This window comes from Hordeum vulgare, chromosome 6H (genome assembly GCF_904849725.1).
Source record: "Hordeum vulgare subsp. vulgare chromosome 6H, MorexV3_pseudomolecules_assembly, whole genome shotgun sequence".
Taxonomy (NCBI): Eukaryota; Viridiplantae; Streptophyta; class Magnoliopsida; order Poales; family Poaceae; genus Hordeum; species Hordeum vulgare.
Genome location: NC_058523.1, coordinates 386,784,626 through 386,794,988, shown reverse-complemented (window position 1 = coordinate 386,794,988; position 10,363 = coordinate 386,784,626).

Genomic DNA, 10,363 nt, shown 5'->3' with positions numbered 1-10,363 from the left:
CACTTTTAGCGATGTTTATGGGCTAAGTTGGGGACAAAATTACTTTTTAGTACTACATGTCACCCCCAAACTGATGGACAAACTGAAGTAGTCAATAGATCTTTGTCTACTATGCTTAGGGCTGTTTTGAAGAACAATCTAAAACTGTGGGAAGAATGCTTGCCTCATATTGAATTTGCTTATAATCGTTCGCTCCATTCTACTACAAAGATGTGGCCTTTTGAAGTTGTGTATGGTTTCCTACCTCGTGCACCTATTGATTTGTTACCTCTTCCATCTTCGGAGAAGGTTAATTTTGATGCTAAAGAACGTGCTGATTTGATATTAAAGATGCATGAGGTAACTAAGGAAAAGATTGAGCGCATGAATGCTAAATATAAACTTGCTGGTGATAAGGGTAGAAAACATGTTGTCTTTGCACCTGGAGATCTTGTTTGGTTGCATTTGCGTAAGGATAGGTTTCCTGATTTGCGCAAGTCAAAACTAACGCTGCATGCTGATGGTCCTTTCAAAGTGTTAGAGAAAATAAATGATAATGCATATAGACTTGAGCTGCCTGCAGATTTTGGGGGTTAGTCCCACTTTTAAGATTGCAGATTTGAAGCCATATTTGGGTGATGAAGATGAGCTTCCGTCGAGGACGACTTCAGTTCAAGAAGGGGAGGATGATGAGGACATCAACACCATTGTTAGACCCACAACCCTAGCCGGTATACATATTGGACCAGTTACTAGAGCTCGTGCACGCCAATTGAATTACGAGGTACTTTTGTTTCTTGGGAATACTTCTAATGTTCATGAACATATGATGTTTCCTAAGTTAGATACTTTTGTTGTGCTCATGAAAGAAGGACCTAGCATGGACAAGAAGGATATCCGTTGGAGCAGGATCAAGCATGGAGAAGAAGGTGCACGGGCGGGAGAGAACAATGGAGCTTCCACTCGTGATATTCGCACTCTAAAGGCACCATAAGGAGAGCATGAAGGCTTTGGACGAAATATTCAAGACGCCACTTTATAAATTTCGCCCATAGGCTATTATAGGTGTTGCGCCACCTTATTTTTGGGCCAGGCCCATGTAATTTCGAAATACCATAATATAAGCTATTTTTAGAGTACGTATGTGTGGGGAAACCGAGTTTAGGGATGTTTTCGGACCCCCTCCTCCAAGGGTCACGAAATTGCCTCTCTATTCCCTCATATATACAGCCCTTAGCGCACCGTTTAGACTTGGGTTTTGTTTAGATTACAAGTTCGCCATAGCTGCAACTTCGCCTTCTTCGTTTGTGTTCTACAACCAGACAAAGGCGTCACAGAACCGCACCTTTATCAATAAAGCTTTCCTCTTATATTCGCAATATCTTGATTGCATCTCGGTTTCTTGCTTGTTCTTCGTTTGCGTGCAGGAAACAGACCTTCGTGGTCAGGTTGATCATGCTCCGGCGTGGTCAATAACCTCTCGGAGTTGGTTTAGCGATTGCTAAGGCGCGACGTCCTCACACGTTCGTAGTCGTATCGTCAAAGTCTACTCCACCAAAATGATTCCCACGATCTCATCGAAAGACAGAGACAACTTCGCCTCTATCATTGTGGTCCACTTCCCTATGTTTACGGGGGTGCGGTAGTAGGCCTCTTTGTCCATATCCTTGAGATCTTCGGAGGCGTAGCCTAGTGTGTCGGTTAGATCTTCGACGATGGCGATCAAGTGGGTGGTGGGTGGGTCGTAGAAGTCCCCATAATCCACATCGGAGCCGATCTTTGAACAAGTCGGACTTCGGGTAAGCGAGATTTGGAGCGACTAGATTTGGTCGAGCATCTCGTATAACATCGAGAGGCTGACCTCACCAATCCTTTATGTGTTTTCGGAGTTAACCTCTACGACTTTCCGGGAAGGAAATCAATTCGGCAATAGTCGTTTCCCTTTGTCTTGACAGAGCGGTCAGTTCCAAGCTCGAGGCGTTCTCTCCGAGGAGGAGGAGACCAAGACCATGGTCGGACAGGGGACCCGGAGATAAGGCTTTGGGGTTTTGCACTTCACCGGATGAGGCCGTGAGGTTAGCGGGGAACAGATTGCCCCGTGAGTTGGTGGAGACTTCGAACTCTCCGAACCTTATCCAGTGACCGCGGACAAAACCACTGATTAGGCTAGGATGACCGGTTAGGTCCGTACTCAACGTCGAGTAGTCGAGCGCGGAGATGTATCCGGGGGCAAGGATGCCCTCGTCGCGGACTCGGTCGTCGATGATCAAGCGAGCCATCTATCTTTGCAGTGATCTAGCGACGGGACTCTCAATGAAAGCACCAATGTCGGCGTCAAAACCGGCAGATCTCGGTTAGGGGGTCCCGAACTATGGAGCTTAGATCGATGGATTGCAGGAGAGAGGGGGAGACAATGTTTACCCAGGTTTGGGCCCTCTTGCGGAGGTTAAACCCTACGTCTGCTTGATTATATTGATGGGGAACGATGATTACACAGTTGATCTACCTCAAGCTCGTATGAGCTAACCTTAGATCAGATGATGCCCTACTACGTATAGGGGCCTCCGATTTATATATACACCAGGTGATATGGAGCATCCCACGGACATCACCATGGAAATAGCCCCTTTGCTAAGTGACACGTGCTACATCTACTTCATACATATAAAGGTGAATATTCTCCTTTACAGGTGTCAGCTTGTGCCCTTCGAGGATGGTATACTACTTGACACTCCTCTCGTGTGCATGCATAGGTATTGCCGGAGCTTCCCAGATGATGAGGAGGAGTGCCAGCACCTCCATACGACTACACCATCGGCGAGGGAAGCGTGTAAGAGAAGGAAGAAGAATGAATATCGGCTTCTCAAAGACCCGGACCTTCCGGCCTGCCCGGAACCTCCGGACCCCAGAACTTCCGGCCTACCCGGACCTTCCGGCCTCCGTCGACAAGAGAAGCACCGAGGCGCGCCAACTCTTGGGTTATCCCGGACCTCGCCCGGAACCTCCGACGCCCGGAACTTCCGGCCTCAGCGCACCCGGAGCGCGCCAACACTCGGGAAACCCCGCACCCTGTCCAGACCTTCCCCGGAACTTCCGTCCTGGGCGTGCCACCACTCGGGCCCGAGGCCCATGTACCCCTCTCTCCCTCCTATCTCACCCTAGACTATATAAGGGTCTATTTGGGACTGCTTCAATTCACCAAAATCAGCTTTACTTCATCAAATTAATTGTGGAGCAGTTTCATACATAAGCTATAGCACTATCAAGAGAATGTTTGGCTTCCATCTAGCTCCAACTTAGAGAATAGAAAATTTGGTGGAAAGAATCTATTTGATTGGTTGAGGGGAAGGAAATGAAGGGGTATCCACTTACTGGTCGCAGTGGTGGGTAATTTTCCCCCAACTCCAGCTTCTAGTCTTTTTTGGAGCACCCTTTGAGGAGCTTCATAAAAAACTTTGAAGTTGTATCCCAGATTCTAGTTTTTTTTGTGGAGCAGCATATCGTGGAGCTACCCCGTATGGCTTGTTTTTTCTCGAGCAAAGCTGAATTTTAAGGAGCAGAGCAGTCCCAAACAGGCTCTAAATACTTGTCTCCCACCTTCGTTTTAGGGTTAGCTAACCTTATGCATATCATTTGTTAAGCATAGCTCCATCTACTACCTCCTCCCATGGAGATGCCTCCATGTGAGAAGACCACGTAGTGGATGACAAGGCCCCTTTTGAGGGAAGATCCCCTAGTGGATCCAAGGCACCATCTCCCCATGGGATTTGGGATGAACCCTACCATGTATCTTACTTTCCCTTTGTTGTTCATGTACCCTTGTGGATCTTGTGTGTGGTGAGTCTAGGGGATGTGTCATTGGTCTTGTTCTTAAGTGTTCCCCTGTGATTTCTCCTCGTTCTTCCCCGTATTCTTCGTGTTCTTGAGGAACCCCCCTCCAATTCGTGAAAGATCGACAACCACGGGTGTGCCCTTTATCATATTGGTATCAAGAGCCACTTCTTTGATGAATTTGGAGTCCCTCCCGTCGATTTCTAGCCTCAATTTTGTGCATTTTTGTCCCAATTCAAAAATCCCCACCAAAAACATCCATACCAAAAATTTTGTGACTTGGTTCTTGTGAGATTTTGTTGATTTTTTATCCTTGGAATTCATGTTTAGCAAGTAGATCTAGCTTCCCCTCCACGAAATTCCCCACAATTTTCTTCCGCCCCCCATCAAATTTGACCATGGAAATCGAGTTTCCGCCCCCATTTCCAGATCTGAAAACTGGGTTCATCCCAGAAGAAAAATCATGACCAGCAGAACTTCCGGTACCCCCGAGACCTTCCGGAGCCCGGAACTTTCGACCTAACCAGAGTGTGTGCATGGTTTCAGTTTCAGCCTTTTCACCGTTTCGGTGATAACTTCTACTCCCGAACTCTGATTTGAGTGTTCTTTGGCTCGTTTTGAAGCTATCGATGTGCCTGAGAATCTCATCTTGGTTTGACCACCATTTGACGCCATAAACTTTTTGAATTTTGGCATCTTTGCCTAGGCCTCCATCATAACCTCCGCATAGTTTTCCCACCATACTTTTCCGCCAACACAACCCTATTTTGTTTCAGATTTTGAGTTGCGGTTCCCATTTCCTAAGGTGTTTCAAATAATTAGGGACGGTTCGACATCGACAACACCGCAGCTCATCATCACCTCGGCCTCGACATCGACATCGGCCACTTCGCCTTTTCGCACCCAACCGTAAGCAAGGACGGTAACCTCGATGACATCATTGTCTATTTCCTTGCCATTGCTTTTATCGCTATGAGCCTATTGCGTACCTTAACTATTGAGACTAGCGAGTTGAGAATTGTCGTGCCACATTACTTGTGCACCGTAGTGATACTCTTATGTCGCATAGCTACATTTAGCGTGCGAACATCTTGTTAACTACTTTGTGCCATAAGTCTCTCCCATGCATACACATCATACTTGTCTCATATATATATATATATATAGAAACTCTATTCATCATCCAGGGTGCAGAATAGTTTATTCTTCACCCGAGATAATCTTACGATCAATTTACAAATAAATTACATTTGAAATACAAACAGTTACATTTATATTAAATCACTACGTAAAATTTGTCAAAAGAAAAACAAAAATATAGGTCACAAGACCAAAAAAATTGAATTTATTGTATTTTTTGCACTATTTTTGTATGTACGTAATTTTACGTGACATAAATATTTTTACATTGATTATATTTTTTTACGGTCTCATTTTACGTATAAAATAAGACAAAATTTACGGAGCGTAAAATTACGATGCATTGATGTTAAAATAGAGGAGGGTGAAAAATAACTATTCCTCATCCAGGGTGACGAATAGCGCGACCCTATAAAAAAGAGCAAAACAAGAAAAAACTTTTAAGCAAAAGAGGAGATACAAAAGAGCTTCTAAGAAATAGCAATAGCATCGCCAAATTGCATATCATATTGGTAGCATATCATAGCATACTTGATCATCTTGGATCATACATACATAACATACTTGGGATTGAAGATGTCACATTTACTCTTATAGGTTGGTGCAAAAGCGCGCATCTAGCCCATTTAAGCAATCGAGCTATTGTCTCTCAAGTATCCGTGCAACAAGAGCTTTTCCCGGTTCTCACATATTTTTTGCTCATTCCTTGGTTGCGCGGATCCCATTTATCTATCTGTTTGTGTTTTCCTAGTGCCACCATAGCTATTAATCTATTTGCTTTCCATTGCAATTTTGTGAATCTTCCTCAACATTTTCGATATCTTGACTAACATTTTGCTTGAATTTTGTGCCACTTGTCCTAACCGAGCCACTCGATAAGCTTTACTTGTAGGTGTGCGTGAACAAGTCTGGTACCAATTTCACTATTCTCTCCTTTCACATTGAGTGAAACGGGATATCCTCAACTTTGGGAATCTGTATTGGTATTGTTTATCTCATTTCCCACTCACCTTTGCTCGGGTGTTGTGATGGATAGGCAAAGCCCATCTTCTCCGGTCTTCAACGACAACGACGGTGCGAACAACTACATCACCCAAACACTTGAGTGGCTCGCCATCGATATACAGCACTCCGAAGCTTGGAGAAGATACTACATCGACAACAAGTTGGATGCACACACGAAGGAACTTTGACATGTGTTGGCCAACTACAAGTCTTCTTCCCCTTTGTCATCTTCAAGGCGGAGACGCTCAAGTCATACATCTTCTGAATGCAATCGACTACAAGCTTCGACGCCAGCATCAAGGCGAGTGACTACAAGCACGGATGACCCTTCCATCTTCGGAAGCATCCCATGAGGATGGCCGAGCACGGGAGTTTCCCTTAGGTCATAGAGGAGAGTGATGATGTGCCATCTTTGGCCTTCATCCATGACCATGGCGACAAGACGGTTGAGCATGGGATTTTCCTTCGACCACGACGGCGTCTCAAGATGAGTTGAGAGACTTTTGCCACCATATTGATGTTGGGGAACGTCGCATGGGAAACAAAAAATTTCTTACGCGCACGAAGACCTATCATGGTGATGTCCATCTACGAGAGGGGATTTCCGATCTATCTACCGTTGTAGATCACACAGCAGAAGCGTTAGTGAACGCGGTTGATGTAGTGGAACGTCCTCACGTTCCTCGATCCGCCCCGCGAACCGTCCCACGAACCGTCCCGCGATCCGTCCCACGATCTAGTGCCGAACGGACGCCACATTCGCGTTCAGCACACGTATGGCTCGACGATGATCTCGGCCTTCTTGATCCACCAAGAGAGACGGAGAGGTAGATGAGTTCTCCGGCAGCGTGACGGCGCTCCGGAGGTTGGTGGTGATCTAATCTCAGCAGGGCTCCGCCCGAGCTCCGCCGAAACGCGATCTAGAGGTAAAACCGTGGAGGTATGTGGTCGGGCTGCCTTGAAAAAGTTGTCTCAAATCAGCCCTAATAGCTCCATATATATAGGAGGAGGGAGGGGAAGCTTGCCTTGAGGCTCAAGGAGCCCCAAGGGCTGCGCACCAAGGGGAGGAGGTGTCCTCCTCCAATCCTAGTCCAACTAGGATTGGAAGGTGGAGTCCTTCTCTCCCTTCCCACCTCTTTTTTTTCTTTTCTCTTTGATTTTCTATCTACGGCGCATAGTGCCTTCTTGGGCTGTCCCACCAGCCCACCGAGAGCTAGTGCGCCACCCCCAAGGCCTATGGGCTTCCCCAGGGTGGGCTGCCCCCCCCCCCCCCCCCGGTGAACACTCGGAACCCATTCGTCATTCCCGGTAACTCCGAAAACCTTCCGGTAATCAAATGAGGTCATCCTATATATCAATCATCATTTCCGGACCATTCCGGAAACCCTCGTGACGTGCGTGATCTCATCCGGGACTCCGAACAACATTCGGTAACCAACCATATAACTCAAATACGCATAAAACAACGTCGAACCTTAAGTGTGCAGACCCTGCGGGTTCGAGAACTATGTAGACATGACCCGACTGACTCCTCGGTCAATATCCAATAGCGGGACCTGGATGCCCATATTGGATCCCACATATTCTACGAAGATCTTATCGTTTGAAACTCAGTGCCAGGGATTCATATAATCCCGTATGTCATTCCCTTTGTCCTTCGGTATGTTACTTGCCCGAGATTCGATCGTCAGTATCCGCATACCTATTTCAATCTCGTTTACCGGCAAGTCTCTTTACTCGTTCCGTAATACAAGATCCCACAACTTACACTAAGTTACATTGCTTGCAAGGCTTGTGTGTGATGTTGTATTACCGAGTGGGCCCTAAGATACCTCTCCGTCACACAGAGTGACAAATCCCAGTCTCGATCCATACTAACTCAACGAACACCTTCGGAGATACCTGTAGAGCATCTTTATAGTCACCCAGTTACGTTGCGACGTTTGATACACACTAAGCATTCCTCCAGTGTCAGTGAGTTATATGATCTCATGGTCATAGGAACAAATACTTGACACGCAGAAAACAGTAGCAACAAAATGACACGATCAACATGCTACGTCTATTAGTTTGGGTCTAGTCCATCACGTGATTCTCCTAATGACGTGATCCAGTTATCAAGCAAGAACACCTTGTACATAGTCAGAAGACCCTGACTATCTTTGATCAACTGGCTAGCCAACTAGAGGCTTGCTAGGGACAGTGGTTTGCCTATGTATCCACACATGTATATAAGTCTTCATTCAATACAATTATAGCATGGATAATAAACAATTATCTTGATACAGGAATTATAATAATAACTATATTTATTATTGCCTCTAGGGCATAATTCCAACATTCTCCCACTTGCACTAGAGTCAATAATCTAGCCCTCACATCACCATGCGAATTACATTGTAATAAATCTAACACCCATACAGTTCTGGTGTTGATCATGCTTTGCCCGTGGAAGAGGTTTAGTCAACGGGTCTGCTACATTCAGATCTGTGTGCACTTTGCATATATTTACGTCCTCCCTTTCGACGTAGTCGCGGATGAGGTTGAAGCGTCATTTGATGTGTCTGGTCTTCTTGTGAAACCGTGGTTCCTTTGCTAAGGCAATGGCACCCGTGTTGTCACAGCACAAGGTCATTGCATTCAGTGTGCTTGGCACCACTCCAAGATCCGTCATGAACTGCTTCATCCAGACACCCTCCTTAGCCGCCTCCGAGGTAGCCATGTACTCCGCTTCACATGTAGAATCAGCTACGACGCTTTGCTTGGAACTGCACCAGCTTACCGCACCCCCATTAAGAATAAATACGTATCCGGTCTGCGACTTAGAGTTGTCCGGATCTATGTCAAAGCTTGCATTGACGTAACCCTTTACGACAAGCTCTTCGTCACCTCCATACACGAGAAACATCTCCTTAGTCCTTTTCAGTTAATTCAGGATATTCTTGATCGCCGTCCAGCGATCCACTCCTGGATTACTCTGGAACCTGTCTGCCATACTTACGGTCAGGCTAACGTCCGGTCTAGTGCACACCATTGCATACATGATAGATCCTATGGCTGAAGCATAGGGGACGGTGCTCATATGCTCCCTATCTTTATCAGTTGATGGGCACTGAGTCTTACTCAATCTCGTACCTTGTAAAACTGGTAAGAACCCTTTCTTGGACTGTTCCATTTTGAACCTCTTCAAAACTTTATCAAGGTATGTGCTTTGTGAAAGTCCTATCAGGCGTTTCGATCTATCCCTGTAGATCTTAATGCCAAGAATGTAAGCAACTTCTCCTAGGTCCTTCGTAGAGAAACTTTTATTCAAGTAATCCTTTATGCTCTCCAAAAACTCTACATTGTTTCCAATCGGCAATATGTCATCCACATATAATATTAGAAACGCCACAGAGCTCCCACTCACTTTCTTGTAAATACAAGATTCTCCAACCACTTGTATAAACCCAAATGCTTTGATCACCTCATCAAAGCGTTTATTCCAACTCCGAGATGCCTGCACCAGTCCATAAATGGATCGCTGGAGCTTGCATACCTTGTTAGCATTTTAGGATCGACAAAACCTTCGGGTTGCATCATATACAACTCTTCCTTAAGGAAACCGTTAAGGAACGTCGTTTTGACATCCATCTGCCAGATTTCATAATCGAAAAATGCAGCTATTGCTAACATGATTCTGACGGACTTAAGCATCGCTGCGGGTGAGAATGTCTCATCGTAGTCAACTCCTTGAACTTGTGAAAAACCCTTTGCCACAAGTCGAGCTTTATAAATGGTTACATTGCCGTCAGCGTCCATCTTCTTCTTAAAGATCCATTTGTTCTGAATAGCCTTGCGGCCCTCAGGTAGTACTTCCAAAGTCCACACTTTGTTTTCATACATGGATCCTATCTCGGACTTCATGGCCTCCAGCCATTTGTTGGAATCTGGTCCCACCATTGCTTCTTCATAATTTGCAGGTTCATTGTTGTCTAACAACATGATTGAAAAACGGGATTACCGTACCACTCTGGAGCAGCACGTCGTCTCGTCGACCGGCGTGGTTCGATAGGAACTTGAACCGGAGTTTCATGATCATCATCATTAACTTCCTCCTCAACCGGCGTCGCAACGACAGAGGTTTCCCCTTGCCCTGCGCCACCATCTAGAGGGATGAGAGGTTCGACAACCTCATCAAGTTCTATCTTCCTCCCACTCAATTCTCTCGAGAGAAACTCCTTCTCGAGAAAAGCTCTGTTTTTAGCAACAAACACTTTTCCCTCGGATTTGAGATAGAAGGTGTACCCAACTATCTCTTTTGGGTAACCTATGAAGATGCACTTTTCTACTTTGGGTTCCAGCTTTTCAGGCTGAAGCTTTTTGACATAAGCATCACATCCCCAAACTTTAAGAAATGACAACTTTG